Consider the following 7,452-nt stretch of genomic DNA (forward strand, 5'->3'; position numbering starts at 1 on the left):
TGGATACATTTGCCCATGGCAAAAATGGAGCAAATCATAGGAGTGTAATGTTCATGGCTTGCATTAGATATTTACAACCTGCATGTCTTTTATCTAACCAAAAGGCACCAATTGCATTACATTTAATTTTCAGTATTTTGTTTAATTGTAGTCCCCCAAAAAATCTGATTGTTTCCCCAACTACTTTGTCAGATTGGAATGTTCTTTTAGGGGAGGCAGACAAATTAATTCTGTGTAAAAGATTTGCAAACAGCAAATATGATTTTCATGTTTGGAGTGATGACTCTAACAAAGGAGGGGAGGAAAGGCACATTGTGGGGGTGCACACATGGTGCCATGAAACTAACAAGCCAAGGGCTTATGTTCTTGCTAACAGCATTGTAGCTAGTGGGTCAGGAAAACACCAGTCAGATGTCGATTTCCACATTGTTCATGACACATTTGGTATATCAAATGTCTCAGGGTTAGTTGGGGACAATGCCTCTACCCAAAAGGGTAAATCAAATGGATTGATTGCAAACAACTCCAAACTATTTGGCAGGGAAATGTTTTTTGTGGGCTGTTACCCACACATACTTAATATAATGTTGCGAAGAATGTGCCAGGCTGGGTTTGGGGCAAAGGGTGATATGAACAACAACCACATATTGCAATTATTATACAAGATATCCTGGCTCCACCATGAACGCCCAAGTCAGTACAAGGCAATGTATGTTTCACTGGGAATTTTAAGTAAAGAGCCACCCCTTCCACAGTCCTTTATTGACACAAGGTGGACATATTACCATGAGATGCTACAATGGTATTTCAAGTATGGAAAAGCCTGTCTTCAGCTTGCAGAGCGTATACTAGAAAGGATGCCAAAGTCAGATAACCACTCATCAGTCTGGCAAAATGTCATCAAGCTGAGCTCCTGCCCAATGATCCAAGTGCAAATTAAATTCTTATTTGAATTTCTTGACAAGTTCATTATCCCATCTCTTAATTCATCACAAGCAAGTGACGAGGAACTTGGTTTTTCCAGTGGATATCTGGCACGACTATGGCCTGCAACTGTTCTCAAGCACAATGAAACACTCAGTCAAATGTTACTGTGTCCATCACTGTATTTTCCTTTAACAGAAGAGCAAGTGCAATTATCTTTGAAAGATCCAGCCGCTATTAAACACTTTTACCAGGAAGTGCAGAGGCCCATGTTGCAAGAAGCCCTGAAAGTAATTAAAGAACATGGTGCCGAGTGCTTATCCTTTCCCAAGCTGTTTGGTGATCAAAGATTCCAAAGTCCATTCTGGTCATCTGTTTTGAAGGTCCTTGACATACAATTTGTATCCACTGAAAGCAATCAAGGAAACGCATCTGAAAACAATGTAAAAGTTTATGGACAGGATCTTCAGAGATTGGTGTCTAAGGACAGAAATGGGCTGGTTAAATGGGCCAATATTTGGGAGCTGCAGAAACCTCAACTTCTAACTGAGATTAAAGCAATGGCAACATCACCTGAAAGCTGTCTTATTAACAAAGACACCACACCACACCTTTTTGAATTTTATGCCAAGCACATTTTTAGCATTCCTGTGAACAATGTCATTGCTGAAAGACAGTTTAATCTATCCCAACTTTATCTTCATGACAACCTGTCAGAACTATCAAAACAGGCCTCTGTAACATTTGTCGAGAACACTATTCACAGTGGTAAAACTAATGGTAGGACCACTGAGACAGCAAGGCAGACACATGAACAGAGAATGAATGACTATGGGCAACTACTGACCACAGAGCTTTTCCAAGAGGCAAGAAAAAAGCTCAACAACACCAGAAAAGGTAGTGCAGTCAGTGCCCCACTTAGAGGAAAGGATGTCTATCCTAAAGCTTGGGAGAAAAAGAAACTGAACAAAGACACATCACTGACAATCCAGTCTCTGAAAGCTGAAGGTCGTAAGCTTGAACTTCAGTGGAAAGCTTCGACAAAAGGAACTGTAAATTTAGAAGAACAGAGGTCATTCAGGCCTACAACAATTGGATGGCATAGAGACACTGGACAGGTGCCACCTCTAATGCACCTTGCAGCACTTACGGTGTGGGATTATGGTGAGGAGCTTTCAACACATGACTTACCAGTGGAATGCCAGAAGTGCATCAAAAATCTTCCGCGTATCTTCCCAACCTCATCAGTTAATTCTGTGTCCACTTTGGATGTCCCCATGGATATGTCCATAACATCTGTCCCTGTTCATGAAGAATAAGACCTGACTGAGGGGTGGCTCATCAAAAAGGGGGAACTAACTTACATTTGGAAAGGTTAAAGTCAATTTATAGTCAATCTTCCTCACATGTGACCAGTATTTTTTAAGTTTTAACAGGGTTTTAAAAATTACATGTCAGTTGTGATCATCGCCAGTGAGATTTAAGAATTTTCATTGAAACTTCCCTAGTTTATTGCTGAAATAAAGCTATGAATTTTTTTACATTACATCACAGCATACAGTATTTGAAAACAATCAGTTGTTTCCTACACGTATGTGCTTTGCCTTTTTTTTTTCAGCTGATATTTTTTTTTGGAAAGATTTCCAGAAATTCTAAAGACTCAGACCATTCAAATGCCAAAAGTTACAAATAGGACTTCGAATGATCATTTCAGTCTCAGAAATATTGGTCATAGGTGACATAGATTGACTATAATTGTAGATTGACAGTTTCAGTAGGCAGAAATCACAGTCATGACTCATGCTACAACAAGAAACCTTAACTGAATATAAAGATGTGTGAGAAAATGTTATGTCATTGAAAGAATGACTTTAAATTTTTCTTTGAGTTAAGTGTTAAAGCTTAAAATGAAGTCACTTTTCTTTGAAATACAGCAAATCACACACAGCCTGTGTTTGCTCTTGGTAGCATGAGCCCTTGATTGGTTAGTGAACATTTTGGGATAAATTACCCTAAATAAACCATGGATATTGTCGTTAGGTGCTGTTTTCCAAGAATTTTTGGTGGAAGATAAATGAATTGCACCTAGCAAAAGTTTGGTATAGATCACTTTTGACTGTAAAAGCCAAAAGAATTATTTTAGAGACAGGAATATTTTTTACCCCAATGCTTGTAAAGTAAAGGCAAAAAGAGTTATTTATTTCAAGTGATATTAACCAAAAAAATGGACACAGCCTTCACCTACCCAGGGTTTAATTATGAAGTTGATGTCAGTTGTAAATATTAGTAGGTACCAAAAACCGTGAACAACATTTTATTTGGTGTTACGAATTTTTTTATTAAGATGAGGTGCAGGATGGTAGATTTATTATCTGTTAATGGATCAGATCCATTTTATTCCTGTATAAATTGACTGTCCTAAAAAAAGACAGTAATAATATTGTGTTTAAAAATACACAATATAAGTTAGGTGAGACGAACGAGGTTTCAGGCATGCCCTTGCTGATTGAACTGACATTCCAAAAAAACTTCAAACAAATAAAGATAGAGAAATTACATTGCCTTAACCTTTTCATTCCTTGAGTTTAATTGTCTAAGAGCGTGACAATAACAGTAATGATATACCCTGACAAGCTATGAAGAGCAGGTTCCCATTAGTAGTTGATGAATCGAAATTGCCACATTGTTTTGCCAAAGTACAAAATGTAGCTAATTTAAGTGAGCGATTTGGTGCATAAAACTACTAAATTCTGTGTACTGTGTGCTCAAGGTTCACTGGTTTCCGATTTTCACTGTGTTTACCCTTACAACATTTTTAGAAGTTAAGTGTTTAGTATCTTGTATGTATTATTAGTGTTATGTATGTCGTCAAGGTTTGAAAATTAGAAAAACTCATTGCGTACCTTGCCTGCAATCTTCTGTTGCCTTCCCTCAATTCGATCGAACAGCTCTCCAGCACGACACGATTCTTGACAACTCAGTTTGGCTACCTCGAGCGCGCGTGAAGAAAAATGAAATAACTTCACAGGAACACAACGCAGAACTCCTAATGTTGACCCATTGACAAACTGAATGACTGGTCTTAAACATCACCGTTGAGAAAATTTTTCTTCAAGTAGCAACGCACCGAACAGTGCGCATTCAAGTAAATAAAATAGGTACTATATAAACTTAGGGGAAAGAATCGAAATTGAAAACGGTAGATATTTCGATCATGTACCATTCTTTAACCTTGCCTTTAACGGTGGCTGAAACTTCGCGTTTTAAAAAGATATTAAACAACATAGTCCCCATAGCATTCTCGTTGAGCCGACCTTATCAGTCGTGTTCATACTGCGCATGTCTATAATATTTGTGTTTTGACGTATCGCATTCATTGCGTGAGGGGTAAATTTAAGCAATTGTCTCTCATAGTAGACACCCTTACCCCACTATCTACCCCTTAGTCTCCATATATCTTTGTCGTATCTAAAATAAATGTATATTTGAAGCGCGGGTTAAAGACGAAAGCGAGAAGTGATCATCACACTTATCTGGACAATTAGGTAATTGTCTCTTATAGTAGACACCCTTACCCCACTATCTACCCCTTTGTCTACAAGTATCTTTGTTGTATCTGAATTGAATGCATATTTGATGTGCGGGTTAAAGACTAAAGAGAGAAGTAATCCTCACATTTACTTTTTGCAATTTAAGCAATTGTCTCTTATAGTAGACACCCTTACCCCACTATCTACCCCTTAGCCTCCAAGTATCTTTATCGTATCTGAAATAAATGTATATTTCAAGTGCGGGTTAAAGACGAAAGAGAGACGTAATCCTCACATTTACCTGGACAATTTAAGCATTTGTCTCTTATAGTAGACACCCTTACCCCACTATCTACCCCTTAGTCTCCAAGTATCTTTATCGTATCTGAAATGAATTTAAGTTTGAAGTGCGGGTTAAAGACTAAAGAGAGAAGTAATCCTCACATTTACTTTTTGCAATTTAAGCAATTGTCTCTTATAGTAGACACCCTTACCCCACTATCTACCCCTTAGCCTCCAAGTATCTTTATCGTATCTGAAATAAATGTATATTTCAAGTGCGGGTTAAAGACGAAAGAGAGACGTAATCCTCACATTTACCTGGACAATTTAAGCATTTGTCTCTTATAGTAGACACCCTTACCCCACTATCTACCCCTTAGTCTCCAAGTATCTTTATCGTATCTGAAATGAATTTAAGTTTGAAGTGCGGGTTAAAGACGAAAGAGAGAAATGAAACTCACACTTATCTGGACAATTTAAGCACTTGTCTCTTATAGTAGACACCCTTACCCCACTATCTACCACTTACTCTCCAAGTACCTTCATCGTATCTGAAAAGAATGCATATTTGAAGTGCAGGTTAAAGACGAAAGAGAGAAGTAACTTCACACTTACCTGGACAATTTAAGCAACTGTCTCTTATAGTAGACACCCTTACCCCACTGTCTACCCCCTAGTCTACTAGTATCTTTGTTGTATCTGAAATGAATGTATATTTGAAGTGCGGGTTAAAGACGAAAGAGAGAAGTAATCCTCACACTTACCTGGACAATTTAAGCAATTGTCTCTTATAGTAGATACCCTTACCCCACTATCTACCCCTTCGTCTCCAAGTTTCTTTATCGTATCTGAAATGAATTTAAGTTTAAAGTGCGGGTTAAAGACGAAAGAGAGAAGTAATTCTCACACTTACCTTGTCAATTTAAGCAATTGTCTCTTATAGTAGACACCCTTACCCCACTATCTACCCCTTACTCTCCAAGTATCTTTGTCGTATCTGAAATGAATGTATATTTGAAGTAAGGGTTAAAGCCGAAAGAGAGACGTGATCCTCCCACTTATCTTGCAAATATAAGCAATTGTTTCTTATAGTAGACAACCTTACCCGACTATCTACCCCTTAGTCTACAAGTATCTTTGTCGTATCTGAAATTAATGTATATTGGAAGTGCGGGTTAAAGACGAAAGAGAAAAGTGATCCTCACACTTATCTGGACAATCCTCTCACTTAAATAGGACACTCTCATTGGCCGAGCGAAGTTGTTTGACATCTGTGCAGCCAATCAGTATCAGAGCGGCAAATGTATTTTCAGCCCGCACATTTCCCGTTTGGCCCGCAAAAAGGCGCGTTTTACAGAGGGAAGTTTGTCATTTGGCCGCGCGTATTGATAATAATATAAATTTGCTCCATCGTTAGTCTTTTGCAGTTATTCCACCTTGTTCACGTTGCACAATGTGGGCGACCTAAAACTAAATTGGTTAGGAGAGGTTTCGGAGTAAAAATGGAGAATGAAATACTCACATTTGTATGCTAACGTTGTCGTAAAAACTCGAACTGAAACTCGACAAGTCTCTTTGTTTTATGTTTTTGTTCACTGTCTGGGCGCGCGCCATGCACAAACGACAAACTTTTGTCCAAAATGCAGCCAATCAAAAGTTTCGATTAATTCATTCAAAACTCAGTTTGTGAACCGAGGACACTGAGATTATCCATGGTCGCAGTCAAGTTGACATGAAGCTCGATGTCACTGTTCTCGCTTTTGAAGTTTTGTCGGTAGGAGAAATCATATAACAACAACAACAACAACAATATTTATTAACTCACACTTAGACTAATTACAAAGGATTGTTATATACATTACAAGTTTATTAAAGAGAATAATTAGGAAAGTAGTTTTGGTAATTGGAGCCTAGAGGTTAAAGGAACCGTAAGGGTTTCGAGTTAACCTCTAGTAACTATTTACAGTTAATTTTAAACAAAAAAAGGAGCAACAAAAGAAGAAAGAGACCAGTACCAGTTAATAATCCATATGCTTGATGATATTAATTTAAAAGTGTTTTTACACAATTCCTAAGAGTATTGTTTAAACAGCAGATATTGTTTTACTTCTTTGGCTAAGGAAAATGTACTGAGATCTTTCAAGTAACAAGGGATATCATGCCAGAGGTCAATCGCCTTATAGGAAAACATTTGTTTCCCGGTGTTGGTTCGAATTCGTGGTTTGCAGAAATTTTGCTTTGACGCATACCTTGTGTTGTATGTATGTCGGCTCTTAGCATATTGAAATAGGTTATCAAACACCTTTGGTAAAAGCCCTTTATGCCACATATGTGTAAATTTTAAAGCCTGGAGGTAGTAAACATTATCTACTGTTAAATTGTCTAAGAGATTTAAGAAAGGGAGAGCGCTTTCAGTGTAAGACCCAGATGTAGTTACAAGGAACATTAATCTTAGGACCGTATTTTGTTTAGATTGCAACGTTTGCAAATGCGTTTTATAAGCACTTCCCCAAGCAATCACGGCATATGATAGGTAAGGTTAAATAAGGTTATAATAAATTTGTTTCAGTTGATGAATAGATAGATAGTGTCTTAGTTTTGAAATGATACCAATATTACATGAAACACGAGAACATATATAAGAAATATGAAAATTGATATTTCCATGATAGTGACTCATCTATTATAACACCTAGATATTTTGTGTGATCTTGTT

At 37.5% G+C, this 7,452-nt stretch overlaps 1 long non-coding RNA gene across 2 annotated transcripts; it reads right to left on the reverse strand.

The window, feature by feature from the left end:
- Window positions 1–1,266: 1,266 nt before the first annotated feature.
- LOC138050309 (uncharacterized) lies at window positions 1,267–4,011 on the reverse strand. Of its 2 annotated transcripts, none has more exons than XR_011132574.1 (3): window positions 3,828–4,011; window positions 2,116–2,226; window positions 1,267–1,332 (listed from the first exon to the last, which is right to left on the reverse strand). It is a non-coding gene; the product is annotated as an uncharacterized lncRNA (long non-coding RNA). The 2 variants fall into 2 exon arrangements; XR_011132573.1 differs by having other exon boundaries at window positions 1,270–1,356.
- Between the last annotated feature and the right edge of the window lie 3,441 nt (window positions 4,012–7,452).

Source organism: Montipora capricornis, chromosome 6, assembly GCF_036669925.1.
Source record: "Montipora capricornis isolate CH-2021 chromosome 6, ASM3666992v2, whole genome shotgun sequence".
NCBI lineage: Eukaryota > Metazoa > Cnidaria > Anthozoa > Scleractinia > Acroporidae > Montipora > Montipora capricornis.